Genomic DNA, 19,879 nt, shown 5'->3' with positions numbered 1-19,879 from the left:
CGATAGCCGATGGACAGATGGACAAACAGAAGATGAACCATAACGGATGGCCACCAGGATCAAGGGGAGACTTTTCGATACCCTTTTCTACGTACATATGTATGTATGTCACATCTACAATAAATGAAAAAGTATATAGAAATTGTCAAAGCAGGCCAATAGCTAAGCAATAGATATAGAAAATATATAAATCAAATCTGAAGTAGAAGCAGAACGGAACGTATCTCAAATAATACAAAGCAAAAAAAAAAAAGGAAAGAAAAGGGAAAAAGTCGGGTAAGAGCCATGTACCCTGAACTATAACATTTCATTTAACTCTATCTACGTTTAGTCTAGAATGGGCGAGAGAGAGTTGGAAGATTACGATGCAGTGATGTGGGAAGACCGGCGGGACTTTCGGGAGATATTGTTGCAATTTAATAATGCGTTCAAACACTTAAATAGAACTATGCTAAAATTTTTTTTCTTCATCTTTATTGGCATACTCATTGGCAAATATGTATTATAGATTAAACAAATTTAAAATCATTTAAATAAATGTATATGCCGTCTCTAACTCTACCCCTGCCCTGTTTTCTGTATTCCCAGGGTATTCCAACAGAAACTTGCATAAAATAACGATATTATATGCCCCGGCATGGGTGGGCAGAGCAAACTGGACCCTGCCATTATCAAGCCATTGGCTGGTCATTAGAACAGCTCGAGAGGAGGATGAGCAGGAGCAGGAGAAGAGGAGGTGGGTTCATTGCCATATAATAAAAATCTCATATTTTATTCAAATTGGTAATGCGAGGAGCGTGTCCCGACCCCCCCATGAATGTGAATGGACGAATGCAAAGTAAAACTCACGCAGCACCGCGGGATGCGTAAAAAGTGAGGGAAAAAATAGATTGAGACAAAGACAAAAAAATGCCGAACGTCTCAGGTCCACACCCGAACGTCACAGGTCCAGCAGCCGATGACCTGGGGACCTGGGACAGAAAACTCAGCAGCGACACGTTCGGTGTATGAACTGGAACATCTATATACCGTATGGTTAGTGGTGTGGCCCAGGGTTTTTGCACTGATGTGGATTAAAGCCCAAGACGACGGTAGTTTTATTATAGTAGTAGTTATTGTTACTTTAATTTAATTTTATTGAAATTGGATTATGATTATGTGTATTTGTATGTGTGTAATTTGTGATTTCCCAGTGGACCAAAACTTCGTAAACGATATCGCAAACGTGAGTTACGCGAAACTCAAGCGGGTAAAACTATCGAATTGAGATCGAAAAACGATAATAAAAAAATGAATCACTAGTCGCTCAATTTGTGGCAGTGAAAGTTTCGTTTTCGGTAGCTCGAATAAGGTATCGTTTGCGGACCTTTTATAATATCTTTTGCGAGCCTTTTATGCTATCTTTTACGATACGTTTTTAATATCATTATCGAGCCGAAAGTAATATTAAAAGTAGCCCACTAGTAATATTAAAAGTAAATTAAAAATAATATTTTTTGTCTCGTATTTTGTTCGCATATTTATTATTTAAGTAGGGACGGCGCAAACGCTATTCCCGGCTATCAAAATTTACACAGACGAGATATTTACATTAGGAATAATCGCAAAAGTCAACTCAGCCGACGTGCAATGACCAAGTCTTACTCCGGAGGAACACGCTCGTGATCATGGTTAACCTCTACGCCTCTGATCGGCATCGGGGTTTCCATGTCCCACATCCAGAAGCAGATGGGAATTATAAACCTATCCTACTGCTACCCAAGAACACTGAATAGTTTTAAGACTTGTCCAGTTTTCACTAATTATACCCGTACTCAAAAAAGAGTTAAGGGGTATATTAGATTTGTGGTAAAAGTGGATGTGTGTAACGCAGAGAAGGAAAATTTTCCGACCCCATAAAGTATATATATTCTTGATCAGCATCAATAGCCGAGTCGATATAGCTATGTCTGTCTGTCCGTCTGTCTGTCTGTCTGTCTGTCTGTCTGTCTGTCTGTCTGTCTGTCTGTCTGTCTCGATGAGCACCTATCTAGAGACTATAAGAGCTAGGGCAACCAAATTTGGTTTCCAGACTCATGTGATATCCCACTGCTACAAGTGTATTTCAAAATTTCGCCCCGCCCCCTTCCGCCCCCACAAAGAACGAAAATCTGTGGCAGGCACATTTTTAAAGATACGATAAAACTAAAAACGCAGTATCGTAGAGAATGACCATATCTACCAGACTGCCGAATCTGAATCAGATCGGATCATAATTATAGCCAGAATGAAGAAATTAATTTTCAGTTGCTTCCCCTCCCCCTCCCGCCAACGACAACACAACTCATTTTCCTTCTCGCTCGCACACTCTGCAGCGTTCAGTGCGCGAGCAACCCCTAGCGGAGGAGATGTAGAATATGAATGGAACATGTACAATCTACATGTTAGATGTAGAATAGACATTGTATATGTAGATAGCAGATGTAGCAAAAAAAAGTGAAATGTAAAATTTTTTTTTTTCTAAAATTCTAAAAAATCATAAGCTCAATAATGTATATACTGACTGAGTACGGGTATAAGTAGAGTCGTGTCCCCAGAAACGACTCACACGTTCCTTCTCGTTTTTAGTTCCGTTTGCGATAATTTTGCGCGACTTTAGTCGACGCTTGGTTTTAGTACAATAAATGCTCTTTTCTAAGTCCGTCTGCGAACATTTGGCGAGACTTTACCGGTAGCTAGCTATTTTCTCCGTTATTTACTTTCTTGTTAATTTTTCACTCAATTTTAAGCCCGTTTGCGTAATTTTTGCGAGACTTAAACGTCCCCTGGTTTTTGTCCGCTCAATGCTCTTTTTTGAGTCCGCGTGCGCACATTTAGCGAGACTTTACCGGTAGCTAGCTATATTTCCGTTTTTTTTTTACTTTCTTGTACAGTTTCCATTCAATTTTAAGGCTCCTCTTCCTTCTATGGCTTCGTACAAAAGATCTGCGTCTGTTCAATTCGTCTCATTTTTTGCTCGCAGACATCTTCACACAGACATACACATACGGGAATTGGCGTTTCTGTATGGTTCTGTGGTCCCTCGTGTCTTTCTTTTATTTTTTTTTCCTCGTTTCGTCAATCTTTCTATTTCTTCGTACTTTGTGCTCCTTCAATTCGCCGCATTTTTTGCTTGCCGACTTCTTTACACACACACACGCACACAGGAATTAGCGTTTCTGTGTGGCGTCTATTACAGATGTTCCAAGAAAATTTTTGGCATTGTTTTAGCCTTTGTTAGTGTTTTTACTCCGTCGATTTTTTAATTGTTCATCAAACTTCGCCTTTCTTGGAATTTTCTCGCCGGCCGTCACTCTTTTCCGATGTGTTAACGCTCAACTATGCACTGTTCTTTCTTGAACATTCCCGGACGAGCCCCCAATATTTTGTAGGGATTACAAATTATGTGTTTTTATTTTTGGGTAATGTCGCAAGTTTGTTTAACAGATAGGTTGCATAGTATATAGTACAAAGTTTCGTAATTAATATTATACGGTTTGCATTCACGGCACAAAACTTGACTCTTCTCGTTCGACGATCCGCAGCAACTCCTTCTTTTTTATAACCTCGAGGCAAAACGTGCGAGAGAGAGTGATATCGAGAATGCGACCCTGCGTCTTTGGCCTATGTCCCTCACCCATTCGTGCCCATACCTTGCCATGAGCTGGGCTCATGTGGGAATGGGGCATGTGAGGGAATGGCAGAGCCCAGCTGATGGCAAGGTATGGGCACGAATGGGTGAATATATATATATATATTTCATATATTCGGCAGCAGTAGTTGTAACTTTTGGCCCTTCTTGGTTGCCTGCTTTCTGAACCTCATAGCGACCATGATTCATTTTCTTTATAATTTTATATGGTCCGAAAAATGTTGGTCTAAGTTTCATACCAGTGCCATACTGTGTTCTTTTAATTGCTACCAATTCACCCAACTTGTACTCATTTTCCACCTTTCTTTTTTGGTTGAAATTCTTCCTATTTTCTTGCTGAACTTTCTCAATATTCTCTTGTGCTTTCTTTCGTATTTCTTCTCCACCATCAATGAGTTCTTCTACTTCCAAATCTTCTAATATTTTCCTGAGGTCATCATCTTTCTTCATCATATTCAATCCAGTCAAAACTTTAAACGGACTATACTTTGTGGTTCGAGGGCGAGTATTATTAATTATTTGCTGAACTCTGCCTACATGGCGATACCAATTGCCTGGATTGTCTTGACATATTTTGCTTAACATTGGAATGACAATCTTGTGTATCCGTTCTACCTGCCCGTTGCCTCTAGGAATACCTGTGGTAATATGTAATAATTGAATGTCTTCGTGACTGCAGTACTCATTAAAAGCACCTGAAGTGAATGCAGTGCCCCTGTCAGTTACGATTCGACGAGGATTACCAAAAACGGCTGCTTGCTTTTCGGATAAAGCCACACAAATTTTGAAAATCCATCTACGATTGCCAATATGTGGTTGTATTTCTTTTTTGTGTCAGTAAGTGGGCCTACATGATCGATGTGATAGATTCCCAGGGGTTCTTGTGCTTTGTCAATAGGTGTTAGCAGCCCCTCCTTTTTGCCTCGTTTGGAGTCTGTGATCAGGCATTCAACGCATTCTTTGACAACTCTTTCTACCTTCTTCTGAATGTCTGGTATAAAATAAAATTTTTCTAACATGTCTCTCGTTTTCCTAAAACTAAAGTGGCCCTCCCTATGCGCTATGGTAATAATTTCATCTTGCATAGACTCAGGAACGACCCACAATTATTTTTAAGGAAATAATCTTCGTACGTGTCATTGTTGGATAATACGACTTTTACTGCTTTTATCCAACTATAATTGTGCTTCTACCAACCGATACTTTGTGGAGTCTTCGATTAGGAAACACGACAAACGGCTAAGTGCATCAACATGCTTCATCTTAGTTCCAGCTCTGTGTTCTACTTTAAAATCAAACTCTTGTAAAGCCATGGCCCATCTTGCCACTCTGGGCGGTAAATCATCTTTTGATGGTCATTGCAAAAGCGTTGCAATCTGTGACGACTGTAAACTGCTTTCCCTCAAATAAATTCTCCATTTCTTTATCGCGTTGACGATGGCTAATACCTCGAGTTCGTAGGAGCTGTACTTTTCCTCGAAAGGGTTTGTTTTTCTGCTCATGAACTGAATCGGATGAAATTGTTCATCTTCCGAATCTTTCTGCATTAGAATGCCTCCGAAGCCATACTTGCTCGCATCTGTGTGTACCTCGGTTACAGCTATCGGATCGAACAATTTTAGTACAGGTGCTGATACTAGTAGATGCTTCAAGAAATTTATTTATTTATTTATTCGCCAACGGATAAACCTTATCTGGCTAGACTAACTTAATTCTACATTAAAAAGTAAATACAAAATGAGGAACTAACAATTAAACAAGAAAAACTCAGAAAGCAACCGTCTGACGGCTCCTTTCCCAAGGCAAAAATCGAATCGCATCCCAGCAGGTAGCGAATTATACCGGCGAAGAGCCCTACATATTGGCTCGTTATTACCGTAATTGTTCCGGTGAAGATCAACTACAAAGAGTGCATGGCCCCTAAGGCTCCTGGCAGGCGTGTTAAAGCTAGTCCCAGCAAGCAGGTCAGGGCAATCGATGTTACCCACTAATATATTGTATATAAATAACTGAGCCGCAATAGTCCTTCGATCCTCGAGAGAGGAGAGATGCACGAGGCGACATCTGTCTGGACGTTGATATGCAATGACTGCACCATCAAGTGGCCCATGCGACACCAAGCCGAAGCCTGTTACGCGCGGAACCCAGGCAGAAACGCAGCCCTCCTCCCGCCCAACCGACCGAGGGGCGCTGCCGCACTGACGCGCGACGCGTGTTACCGAACCGATCGCGAGCATGCTGGAAAGATAGGTGTTAGACTAAAATTCGAGGAAAAATTACTAAACACAACTCAAAGAGCTAAGCATGCAAAGATAGCTAAAAAATATAACTAATTACGGGAAAGGTATGTTAGTATTAGTGATTTAAGAAGAGGAAGGGAATTAGTAGTTGATATTATGTGGTAAAGGGAATTGAAGTCCGAGCAAAGTACCCTAAATGGTTCGTGCAAGGAATAATTCGATCTACAAAGCGGAAGGAAAAGAGGAATGAAGTTTCTAGTAGATCTGATAGGAATCGTAAAGTTTATGCGCCTCAACAAGTCAGGGCTATCTACATCACCCTTGATCAGGTTGTGCATAAAAATCACACCAAGCATTTTTCTACGACTAACTAAGGTTGGAAGGTTTATTAAAAGCAATCTACGAGGATAAGATGGCAGTCTCACACCTGCATCCCAGTTAAGGCCCCGCAGAGCAAAAAGTAAAAAGTTTTTCTGGACTGATTCTATACGGTCCTGGTGTACTTTGTACTGGGGGCACCATACACAAGAGCCGTATTCTAAAATCGGACGAACAAGCGAGATATAGAGAGTCTTCGTTATATAGGGGTCGTCAAATTCCTTTGACCACCTCTTTATAAACCCAAGCACACCCATGGCCTTATTTACCATGGTAGAAATGTGTTCAGAAAACTTCAACTTTGGGTCTAATTTAACACCAAGATCATCAACCAAGGTAATTCTCTCAAGAGAACCACCGCAGAGGCTATAAGGAGCCAATAGGGGGCTGGAGCGATGAAATGTCATTACTTTGCATTTCGAGGCATTTAGGTGTAACATATTTGCACAACACCATGATTGAAAGTTATTGAGATCGGATTGCAAGCGAGAGTGAAATGAAATGTCCTTATACTGGACACAAAGTTTAACATCATCCGCATACATGAGTACTCGAGAGTTTGTTAATACTGAAGGCAGATCATTAATAAAGAGTGTGAATAGTAGGGGGCCTAGATGGCTGCCCTGTGGTACTCCAGAAGTAACCTTAACAGGTGAAGAGAAGGAGTTTTTGAAGAGGACTCTTTGAGACCTAGAACAAAGGTAGCTAGAAATCCATCTCAAAAGATTAGGCGGAAACCCTAAAAGGTCAAGTTTTTGTGCTAAAAAGGGAATGGTTTACAGAATCAAATGCTTTACTAAAATCAGTGTAAATGACATCCGTCTGCAAGTTACCTTGAAAGCCTTTAATGATAAAAGAGGTAAACTCTAATAAATTTGTGGTTGTTGATCGTCGCCTTATAAATCCGTGCTGGGACGGAGATATAAGTGATTTGCAGAGATGTTGCAAGTGCGGAGTTAAAATTTTTTCAAACATTTTAGGAATAGCGGATAACTTAGATATACCCCTATAATTATTTGCATCAGACTTGCTACCTTTCTTATGGAGCGGAATAATAAAAGATTCCTTCCAGATGGGGGAAGCATGAAGAGTTAATAGATAGGGTGAATAGTTTAAGCAAGGGTCCACACAGAGCGTCGGAACAGTACCTGAGTACACAGCCGGGAACTCCGTCGGGACCTGGTGAAAACACCGGCTTAACTAGTCGAAGATCATGAAGCAGTGAGCTTTCATTTAACAAGGGGCTGAAGATGCCATTCGACCTTCGTAAACTGTATGGATACGGCTGACCAGAGTAGCTTTCATGAGAATAGGTTGTTTGGAAAAATTTGGCAAAAAGATCGGCAATTGCCTGATCATTGTTTGCTGACATATTGAGAAAAGATAACGAGGATGGATGTACGGACGTTCTACGCTTACTATTTACGAAGCTGTAAAACTGTTTAGTGTCCTGTGAAAATCGTATCCTGCATCGAGATAGGTAGTTCTTATAGCATTGAGCGTTAAGAACGGAGAAATTTGACCGAGCTATTACATAGTGAGAAAGAGAAGAGGGAGATCCAACTTCTCGAAATTTTTTATAAAGTCTTGATTTTAAATTTTTTAGACTGGATAACTCCTTGGTAAACCAAGGAGGCTTTCCAGATATAACCGGACAAGAAAGTGGGACACAAGAATCAAAAAATGTGTCAAGTCATTGTAAAAAATGTGTGTGCCTTTCATAACGTCAGTGCACAAGTACAGAGCGGACCAATCAAAATCCCTAATAAGGTTATTAAGCTCGTAAGCTCGGCTTTACGAAAGCAGCGGACACGTTCAGATAGCCTACTCATTCGATCCAATATAGTAGGGCCAATATCGACTGACACTTCGAATGTAGGATGGTAGGAGTCTTCAGGTATACTGAGCGGAAGGGCTCGGGTTAACAACGCTATGGTCGGATCCGAGATCAAGCAATCGACCCAAGGAATTTTTCACATGGTTGACTTGAGACAGGGATAGGTCTAGCAAGCCGTCGATAAAGTCATGTCGTGACATGGGCACAAGGTTATTAGACTCGTTTACCGAAGACCAAACAGCACCTGGCAAATTAAAATCACCAAGAACTATCATATGGTCTTTATCTGATAGCGAGGAAGAAACAGTTTTTAAAGCGGTCAGGTGATGCTCGTATATTAAGATATCCGAGGAAGGTGGAATATACGAGCAAGTAATGAAATGGAAAAGCCTGGGAGAATCAGTTTTACGCACAGGAATTCCAGGTCTTGTTGAACCTGGACCATGAAATGTTTCGACATGAAATTTGAGTCCACTGCAATAAGGACCCCACCTCCACGTCGAGACGAACGGTCATTTCTAAAAATTGTGTACCGACCTGCCAAAACTTCGGAACTAAGGATGTCCGGCTTTAACCAGGTCTCGGTGAACACAATAACGTGGGATGAGAATGCGAGCCTCTCAAGGAAAAGAGTGCTGAGCTTACTACGCAAGCCTCTAGCATTCTGGTAGGTAACTACAAGAGAGGAAGTTAGTTTTTTGGATGGGTGGAAGTAGAGGTGGAAGATGAGGATAGAGATGGAGCACTGGTCTGAATGCTAGGAAGAGTAATGGGGGGCCTATTCTTTTTCTTAGCCTTAAACTCTTTAACCACCAAATGCTCTGGCCAAAACTTGGCGGAACAAATGGTTTCAAATTGAGTTGGGGAGACGCTTATCTCCCTTGCGTTAGAAAAGTTAAATTTTTCCACCTTTAAGCCGACGGCTTTTATTTTGCTTTGTATAAAAGCGATCACATCATTGGATGTGAGGTCAGGGGCTAGCCGCGAGACAAAAACTTGTCGCTTTGGTGGGACTCCCACCAGTGGTTTTGGCACCACAGGCCTAGTACCTCTGATGGCAGTATCCGGTGGTCCTGGACATCTATTAGCTGGTGGGAGCAAAACTGAGGGGATAGTTAAGGGGTTGGGTGCGAACTCGATGGACACGGACTCTACAGACATTTCTAACTGCATACTCTCCGAAGTGACGCATTCGGCTCCCGAATCTGCATCACCAGCAGCGATCGTTGCCCTTGGAGTAGCAAACGTAATCAACTGCTGCACTAAGGGAGTGGTCGGAGTAAGTTTTTCAGATGCCGGCGGACATGAGGCAGTCGGCACTTGCAAGTCCCGCGGAGTAGACTTCTTGCGCCTCGGAGACTCAGCCAGCAGCTGTAAACTGCTGAACTGAGTGTTCATGGCCAAGAGCCGATCATATTGCTGTTTAAAGCCTACGATCAGCTCTTTGAAGCCACTCCGCGTCTGCCTCATGAACGAACGCATGTCGTTTTCCACAGCACGGCATTCCTCACAACTATAATGTAGACCGTTGTTTTGGGAAATGGCGTCTCCTACACGCCCGAGATCCCTACACATTTTGCGTGCACTACGCTTTCGCAAAGCCAGCAGGGGATATTGGGCTGGTCATGGGTGATCTGCTTCTTGCAGGTTTTTTTGGCACAGACGACAGAAAATTCCATATTTATGTCTTTTATTTTTTTTCTTTGGGAAAAAAAAGTTCAAAACAAATAGCAATCAGACCACTGTGCAGAGCAAATGCTTAGAGCAATGCTAAAAGCGAAATCGGTAAAAGATGAAGAGAAAAGTGGTTGCAGCAACAGCTTATAAGTGAGAGCGTTACTGCACAAAAAGTTACAAGAGCGAGAGCGAAAGAACAGTTATTGAGAGTTAGGTGATAGAGAGAGTGATAGATGGCAAGAACTACGACAAAGAGCGGCTAAATGTAATGAGAGGGCGTACTTACGAAAAGCAACAACACAAACACACGACTAACCTACGCACAACATTTATTAAATAAGTTGTGTTTTTACACAATTATCAGGCATGCACCCGCGGTAAAAGTATGATTTTAATGTAAGTTAGTTAGAGAGTTATATTATAGATAAAACGAGAAGGATCGTGCGAGTCGCTTCTGGGGACGCGACTCTACTTATACCCGTACTCAGTCAGCATATACATTTTTGAGCATATAATTTTTTAGAATTTCAGATATAAAAAAAAAATTTTATATTTTACATTTTTTGCTACATCTGTTATCTACATCTACATATATAATGTATATTCTACATCTAACATGTAGATTATACATGTACCATTTAGATTCTACATCTCCTCCGCTAGGGCCCCTATAGGGGTTGCTCGCGCACTGAACGCGGCAGAGTGTGCGAGCGAGAAGGAAAATGAGTTGCGTTGGTGTTGTCAGGAGGGGGCAGGGGAAGCAACTGAAAATTAATTTCGTCATTCTGGCTATAATTATGATCCGATCTGATTCAGATTCGGCAGTCTGGTAGATATGGGCATTTTCTACGATAATGCGTTAGTTTTATCGTATCTTTAAAAATGTGCCTGCCACAGATTTTCGTCATTTGTGCACTTGTAGCAGTGGGATATCACATGAGTCTGGAAACCAAATTTGGTTGCCCTAGCTCTTATAGTCTCTGAGATCTAGGCGCTCATCGGGACGGACAGACAGAAAGACGGACAGACAGACATGGCTATATCGACTCGGCTATTGATGCTGATCAAGAATATATATACATTATGGGGTCGGAAACGTTTCCTTCTCTGCGTTACACACATCCACTTTTACCACAAATCTAATATACCCCTTAACTCTTTTTTGAGTACGGGTATAAAAAACACCGGCTGTTTAAGTTAAACAAAAGGAAAATGCGGAGCGCAAAACAAAAACACGTCTGGTCACTACGAAAGAGAACGAACTTTTTTTGACCATAGACTCAGTTTCTAGCACCACATGGAGTATGCAAGCAGCAAAGCCGGTAAGACGGCAGTTGCCCTATCTCGCATGTATGCGAGATGTATGCGGCACCAATATGGGCCTATGCATTGAAACAGAAAACATATGCCCGAGAATGCAACGCAGTCCAAAGATTGTGCGCCTTGAGAGTATGCTGTGCATTCAGAACGGTATCGCAAGACGCAGCACTAGTGGTAGCAGGACTGATCCCTCTCCACCTGTTGGCAAGCCGCAGGAATAAGGACACAACGTGACCTAGGGACTAGCGACCAGGACACCAGAGGTGTCCATTGCCAATACGGCAATGGCAAAGCGCCTGGGACTCCAGCAGCAAAGGGCGTTGGACACATAGGCTAATCCACGACCTGCAGAGTTGGCTGAGCCGTAGCCATGGACAAGTGGAGTACCACCTGACCCAATTGCTGACAGGACATGGATGCTTTAAATCCTACCTGCATAGGTTTAAGCACGAGGCTGACCCCTTCTGTGTGCTCTGCACACGGGTCACCGAAGACGCGGAACATTGTTTCTTTGAATGTCCAAGGTTCGAGCAAGATCGGGTAGTCCTCACATTTCAAGCTATTGAAATGATCGCTCTGCAGAGGGTATTCGAAATTCGGACCACCGTATAAAAATAATTCCGAATGTTGTCTGTTGAGCTAGCGAGCTTTTTCGCTAGCTGTTGAATTTAGATTAAATTAAGAAGTCGAGCGATTCAATATACTTTATGTGTGTACAGTTTATTTGTTAAGTAGGCGAAATATGGGGTGCGTAGGAGTAGCGAAATAAAGCGAGAGGTGCCGGTTGATCAAATCAAAGCGAGAATTGAAGATGCAGGGTCTGTTCAACATGCGAGAGAAGTGAGTGATTGATCAAGACGGTAGAACGTGAGTGCGATAATGATGACGATCAATTAAAGACTAAAAGAGGGCAGGCGGACTGAATTGCCCGTGCCCTAATGCAAGATAGAGCGATAGATAGAGAGAGAATGCGAGAGAACAGCATAGATGCTGCAGCTGCAGTAGCAAATGAAGAAGGAGATAAAGAGGCGAAAGAACGGCCTCTGCCGTGAGAAATTATAATCGGTTACAATATATATATATGCAGTGGGCAATGCAAATAGAAAACAAAGGTGAGATTACGTTAATTTGCTCCACTGGCTATTTTGAGGAATTTATTGGGGAATATCAGGCTGGGAAACCAGACATTGTCCGTGCTGTTACTTGCAACATAAATCATTTGGGGGCCGCACCAAACCACACACACACACACAAACACACACACACACACACACATGAACGTTGGACATTTGACATGGAGAAACAATTCCAGTTGCTGCACTAATTTGACGTGCTGCAGAAGAAAACAAAGCGCCTCACGAATTTGGCATCATTTACCAAGTTGCAGGCAGAGAGAGCTCGGGAAATTCGATTTGGAATTGCATTTGGCTGTGGCTTTGGCTTTAGCATTTGGCTGTGATTGTGGACAGCAATTACAATTAAAGCCAGGATTGCAACTGGTTTTTTTTTGTTGCTACACCGATAGAAAACAGCCCTGATATTTTAATATTTTCACTTAGATTTTAATATTTATGCCATTGATTTTCATCCAAGAGTTGTATTAAAATTGAAAATTTTTCACTTAAATTTTGATATTAATATAGAAATATTTAAATTTAATAAATTTAATATTTAAATTTAATATGTTTCATATTTAAATGTAATATATTTCATATTTAAATTTTATAATAGCAGGGCTCATTGGAAAACTGATATTTCTGTTAATTTAATATTAATTATAAAATTTACTTATTGTTTAAACTGACAGATTGTAAATAAAAAGAAGAGAAAAAAAAAAAAATTTTAATTTAATATGTTTCATATTTAATGTTAATATGCTTCATATTTAAATTTAATATGTTTAATATTTAAATCTAATATGTTTCATATTTATGTTGTGTATATTTCATTTTTAAACTAATTGGTTATTATTTTACATACGCAAACTACATTTCAAGTCCTCATGGTGTGAAATTCACACTCTGAATTGGTTAAAGTTTTCAACTAGAAATAAATGCAAAATGAGTATTGTATTGATTGTGATTATGCCCCTGCGCACAGATAATTTTACTTTGTATTCAAGGCTGCAGCAGCGCGAACCAGTTGGGAATTCGAGGGACATAAAAAAAATAATATAAACATATTTAAAATAAATACAAAAAATATTTAATTTCATTTAATATGGAATATTTAAAATAAAAAGTTTTCTTTTTGATTTTAAAACAGAAATTTTGAAATCAAGTGATAATAATATTCAATTTAAATATGAAACATATTTAGCTACAAATTTAATATATTATAGTTGTTTTAAAGTGTTTTGTATTTAGATTAAATATGACCGTATTAAAAAATCATTTTTAATACATTTATATTTGAATCAAAGTGAATTCTATTAAATTTTACTATGTTTATATTTAAAAATCGCATATTAAATTCAAATATGATTGTAGTTATTTTTAATATGCCTTTTTTCTATCAGTGTACTGCTGCTGCTCCTTGTCGTTGCCACTGGTCGTGGCAATTAATAAAGATTTTCTATAATGCCAGAGAGCCATAAGTCAGCTGGCATTCATTCCGAGCAGCATCATCGTATCCATTAAAATAGCTTCCAACCAAATTGAAAATGGCTTAATTGATAATAACACTCAAAATGAATGTGTCGCTTGGAAAGCGAAACAAATCGCTATGCAATCGATGCACCATAACCCTGGAAGCAACAGGTGAAGTTTTGTCAATGGATTTAGCCCTAGGACTGGCTAGAATATATATTATTATAATGTTGGGACAGGAGTAGAAGGTTCCATTGTAGCCTGCTTAAAGCTGCGTACTTTTTGATCACCCATTCCACAATTTCACTCACTTCGTTATGGTATTCCTTTCCTTCGGCAGGTATTATCTATTTGCGATCTCATCTGAACAAGTACCTATCGGTCGATCAGCTTGGCAACGTGCTGTTCGAGAGCGAGGAGCAGGTCGCGGGCAGCCGCTTCCAGATCAGCATCAGCGAGGATGGCACCGGCCGTTGGGCGCTAAAGAACGAGTCGCGCGGCTACTTTTTGGGCGGCACGCCCGAAAAACTCGTCTGCACGGCCAAGACGCCCGGTGGCAGTGACTTTGGACGGTGCATTTGGCTGCACGGCCGCAGGTCAACTTGCGGTCCATCGGGCGCAAGTGGTTCGCGCATCTGTCCGAGTCGCAGGACGAGATCCATGTGGATGCCAATATACCCTGGGGCGAGGATACGCTCTTTACTCTGGAGTTCCGGGCCGATGAGGGCGGGCGCTATGCCCTGCACACGTGCAACAATAAGAGAGTTGAATATATAGCACCCATCCTGCTGATCCTCCTTGATATTCAATGCTCAATACTCATACTCAATCGCGCAGATACCTAAATGCCAATGGCAAACTGCCTGTTCAGTGCCGAATATCATGGCGGACATTGGAGCTGCTCGACCGCCAGGGCCAGTACTTGTCGCACATCGGCTTCAAGGCTATGCTGAAGTCTCGCTCCTCGACGGAGACGCGCGACGAGCTCTTCTCGCTGGAGGACTCGCTGCCCCAGGCCTCGTTCATTGCGGGCCTCAATTTGCGCTATGTGAGCGTCAAGCAAGGCGTCGATGTGACGGCCAACCAGGATGAGGTCGGCGAGAACGAGACATTGCAGCTGGAGTACGATTGGTCGGCGCATCGCTGGGGTCTGCGCACCATACAGGATCGGTACTGGTGCCTCTCCGCCGGCGGCGGCATCCAGGCCACCAGCAATCGACGCTGCGCCGACGCATTGTTCGAGCTGATTTGGCATGGCGACGGTTCGCTTCTCGTTCCGGGCCAATAATGGCAAGTTTTTGGCCACCAAGCGTTCGGGCCATCTGTTCGCCACCTCCGAGTCCATTGAGGAGATAGCCAAGTTCTACTTTTACTTGATCAATCGGTGAGCATTTGCCATTTGGATCCCAACCTACCATACCACACAGACTGATGATTGATATCTGTTTGGGCCTAAAGGTAGGCACCAAGCAAGGAGCCGAAATTCACCACTCTTTGGCAACATCCCATAGTTAAGGTTCTTTGTAATAGTTCTAAGCAACATGAAATCAATTGGAAAATATTAGTGAAAGACAGAAGACGCCCACGAGTTTTTGTTCTACCCTCCGACTGGTTTTTTTCGCGGAACACCACAACCTCTACCAGGAAAGCCAACCCACCCCAAAACATTGGTCCTTTGAGCCGGATCTGCTCTCAACCAGATTACCAAGCTCGCCCCAGCACGCATCGTTGGATTTCCTAAACCAAAAGACCAGATAACTTATATTGTTCCATACACATATTCATGAACATTGCCAAGTGGCAACTCCTGTGCAAATATATACTTACCGTACTGGTGCTTACCCCTCCGAACACTCCGTTCGATTACACTACTCGACAAAATCGAACTTTTTTTTTCCTCAAGGATCCAAACCGACTTTTTCTGATAGATATGGGGCTTTGAAATTGTTTTTAAGAATTGTGGTTTTTTTTTCTATGGCAGAACTTTTTTTCGGGGGGGGGAAATATAAAGCATTGAAATGCAAAAATGATGACTTTTGTGTGGTATTTTTTACGAAAAATAATTGCGCAATAATTTGGCGTCGTTTAAGGTATCGCTTATTAAAATCTATGAAAAGACTTTGGAGCTAAAATTCGTTAACCAAACCTAAAAAATGGAAAAAATGAACAAAAAATACCTTTTTGAAGGCGGCGGGCCCAACTGCCAATTGGGAACATAGGAACGCGATCAGGTACCAAATGTACAACCCTTGTTCGTTTGCTTTTACCTTTTCAAAATAGCAAAGTTCTTTACAACCAGACGTAAGATACTAAAGTTATGTGAAAAAAACTATCGCTACCTCTGAAAAAAGCTTAAAAAAAAAATACCAGTTTTCAAAAAAATTTCAAAAAAAAGTTCTGCCATAGAAAAAAAAAAATATCATCAAACCATTTCTAAGCCCCAAATCTTTAATAAAAAATTGGTTTTGTTCCTTGGGGAAAAATCGTGTTGACCAGTGTTATCGAATATTTAGAGGATTTATTTCTCAGTTTTGTAACCAAAGGGTGTACCGCACAGGAAATTCTAAAAAATTTGGCAAAAATATATGATATACGCAAAATTTTAGCGTCTCAGCTTTCGATTAGGAAGCAACTATTATCGTTAAAACTAAAATTCGATTCATTGCTCAAGAATCATTTCCAAATTTTTGATGACTTAGTAACCGAACTTATGTCTTCCGGTCCCAAAATCGAAGAGATTGACAGGGTGTCTCATTTTCTTATGACACTTCCTTCTTGCTATGATGGTATTATAACTGCGATAGAAACTTTATCAGAAGAAAACTTAACTCCGGCGTTCTTGAAAAATAGGCTGATAGTTCAGGAAATAAAATTAAAAGATACCAGTTTCAAAGTTTTATAAGCCGTACGAAATTATGGTTATATGGAAAATAAATTTAGTACAAGTAATAATTTTAAAAACAAAACCAATTTTAAGAACAAAATGAAATGTTCTTTTAGCAAATCTGAAATGCTATTTCTGTAATAAAATGGGCCATATTAAAAAGGAATGTTTCAGTTTCAAAAAGGGCCAAAAGAATTATAATTATAATCACACAAATAATATGAATGAAAATGGCAAGCAAGCTCACACGGCCAATGCACACCACCCAGATAGACACATTTCCTTTATGCTAAAAAGGGTCGTAAATGTACCGAACCAAAATCCAAACTCCATTTCGTTTATCCTGGACTCAGGGGCTTCTGACCATACGGTCAATACAAAAAGTCTGTTGCTAAATTGCAAAGACTTGGAGCGGCCAATTGAGATCGCAATTGCCAAATGCGGCGAGTATATACAGGCCACAGCCAAAGGTACTATGGAGCTACAGAGTGACCAAAAATCAAAAATCACCCTCGAGAACATGCTTTTCTGCGAGCACATTCCTCAGAATCTTCTTTCGGTCAATAAAATGCAAGATGCTGGTATGGAGATTGTGTTTTCGGCGGGAGGTGTGACCGTTACTAAGGACGGAAAAATTAATTTTAAAAGTACGTATTTGTATGATGTTATAGAATTTGATCTATGCCAATCGAGCATACATAACTAATAAAATAATTTAAATATGTATCAATTGTGGCATGAGAGAATGGGACATATTAGCAAGGGAAAATTAATAGAATTAAAGAGAAACCATATGTGTGAAGATATAAATTTATTAAACAACATTGGATTTTGTAATGAGATATGTGAAGCTTGCGTTAATGGAAAGCAAGCAAGATTACCATTTGCTAAGTTTAAAAATAAAGAGTATATTAAGAGAACTTTATATATAATATTCTCAGATGTCTGTGGTCCGATTACACTAGTCAACACTAGAATAAGGCTGTTGCCCAAAATAACTTTTTCTTATAGATTTCGGGGTTTAAAAATTTAAGATACTGTTCTTCTTTTTCAAAGATTTTGTTGCAAAAAGTGAAAACCATTTCAATCTTAATGTGGTAAATCTGTACATAGATAACGGGAGAGAATATCTGTCAAATGAGATGCGAGATTATTGCGTTAAAAAGAGAATTAGTTATCACTTAACAGTTCCACATACACCACAATTAAATGGTGTATCCGAACGAATGATAAGAACAATTACTGAAAAAGCTCGAACCATGATAAACGGCGCAAAATTGGAAAAACGTTTTTGGGGAGAAGCTGTATTAACAGCTACTTACCTGATTAACAGATTAACAACCAATGCGTTATATGATAAAAAGAAAACTCCATTTGAAATGTGGCATAGTAGAAAACCAGTTTTGAAATATCTAAGGGTGTTTGGTTCTATTGTGCATGTGCATAACAAAACAAGAAAAAGGAAATTTGATGACAAATCATTTAAGGGTATTCTTTGTAATTGGAATTTTGGTAATTGAAGATCCTAATGGTGATTCAGTGATCCCGAATGAAAGTACGGATGATATTGTTGCCCAGAATGAGAGTATGGGAACTATCAATATTCAGATCCAGAATGACAGTATGGATGATGTTGTTGCCCAGAATGAGAGTATGGGAAATATCAATGTTCAGATCCAGAATGACAGTATGGATGATGTTGTTGCCCAGAATAAGAGTATGGGAAATATCAATTTTGAAGTCTCGAATAATAGTACAGATGATGTTGATGCCCAGAATGAAAGTATGGGAAATAGTCACAGTAATATCCTGAATGAGAGTAAGGAAAAAAACAAGCCTTGTTTCAAAAATTGTAATTTGAAAGAAAAATCTGAAGTCCGAAAAAGTGAAAGGCTTAAAGATAAACCACCAGTACCTTATAGACTTTTAAACAGTTGTCTACTATATTCACTAACTCTTTTTAAGAACTTCCCCAATTCATATAATGAATTAAAAGGAAGAAATGACAAGTTGAAATGGGATCAAGCAATTCAAGAAGAGTTAGATGCTCATATTATAAATGAAACTTGGACCATGGTCGAAAAACCCAAAAATAAAAATATTATTGATTGTAGATGGGTTTTTACAATCAAGAATGAAGAATTGGGCAATCCTGTAAAGTATAAAGCACGACTTGTGGCACGTGTATTATCGGCAGCTCCTTTTCTTCCTACCACGCATACACTCACACATTCTTCTGATGTGTCTTTTGCATGGCATTACGAAGAACGGATATCGATTGCGTCAGCCGATATTTACAGTAGCTTAGAATAGTTTTTGTATTAATTCCAAAAGTATATATCCTGGAAATTTGTAAAAATCTGACGATGCTTGTCCATAAATTGTATGTACAGATATGTAGACACGCGGAAATTTGCAGAGGCCATACTACTATTGAAAAGTTAGTGTGTGTGTGTCAACGACATCTGCAAGAGTTTTGCGTGCGTGTACACACACGCCGAAATAAAGCGATGCTTGCACGAAGATTGGGTTCAGGTGCACTATGGGGAAAATTCCAATTTTTCGGGTATTAATTAATAACTTTTAAACTAAGCAAGATTTTTCGATGCGGTTTTTTGATTTATGTTATGTACACCCCTAGAAACATTTTTGGAAAAAGAAGGCGTGTTACCGCCCACAAATTAAAAAAAAAATATATTTTTTTTTTAATAATATTAAAAATTGGAAAATCTCTATTAATATTTATCGACTATAATACTCCTTTATACATAAAAATAAAGTTTTATTTTAGGAAAAACTTCATTTTGACGACGCCAAATTATTGCACCTCTACACAAAACAATAGAGAACACAGGATATAATTTTTTTTCGACTTTTCCTGAGTTTTTAAAGTCAAAATTTCGTTAAAAATACCGCACAAAAATCATCATTTTTGCATTTCAATGCTTTATATTTCCCAGACGGTAAGCTGAAATCACAAAGTATTCGGGCTTAACTTCTAGCTGTTTTAATTACCTTTTCAAAATAGCAAAGTTCTTTTCAACCAGACGTAAGATACTAGAGTTATGTGAAAAAACCAAGCGCTACCTCTGAAAAAAGCTTAAAAAAAAATACCAGACTTCAAAAATTCTTCAAAAAAAAGTTCTGCCATAGAAAAAAAACCATAATTCTTTAAAAAAATTTTAAAGCCCCATATCTATCAGAAAAAGTCGGTTTGGATCCTTGAGGAAAAAAAAATTCGGTTTTGTCGAGTAGTGTAATCAAACTTTTCGCGATTCTTTCCGC

The 19,879-nt window shown here is 39.8% G+C and overlaps 1 long non-coding RNA gene, 1 other non-coding gene and 1 pseudogene across 2 annotated transcripts; 2 read left to right on the top strand and 1 right to left on the bottom strand.

Moving 5' to 3' along the window:
• Positions 1 to 555, top strand: LOC121405028. The gene is made up of 3 exons (XR_005968332.1): positions 1 to 99; positions 155 to 276; positions 332 to 555. It is a non-coding gene; the product is annotated as an uncharacterized LOC121405028 (long non-coding RNA).
• A 976-nt stretch (positions 556 to 1,531) lies between these two features.
• Positions 1,532 to 1,697, bottom strand: LOC121405036. The gene has a single exon (XR_005968339.1). It is a non-coding gene; the product is annotated as a U1 spliceosomal RNA (small nuclear RNA).
• A 12,114-nt stretch (positions 1,698 to 13,811) lies between these two features.
• LOC111080726 lies at positions 13,812 to 15,098 on the top strand (annotated as a pseudogene).
• Positions 15,099 to 19,879: the final 4,781 nt, after the last annotated feature.

Source organism: Drosophila obscura, unplaced genomic scaffold (assembly GCF_018151105.1).
Source record: "Drosophila obscura isolate BZ-5 IFL unplaced genomic scaffold, ASM1815110v1 contig_13, whole genome shotgun sequence".
Taxonomy (NCBI): Eukaryota; Metazoa; Arthropoda; class Insecta; order Diptera; family Drosophilidae; genus Drosophila; species Drosophila obscura.
Note: the sequence above shows the minus strand (reverse complement) of the source record. Positions and strands in the feature narration are given on the sequence as shown.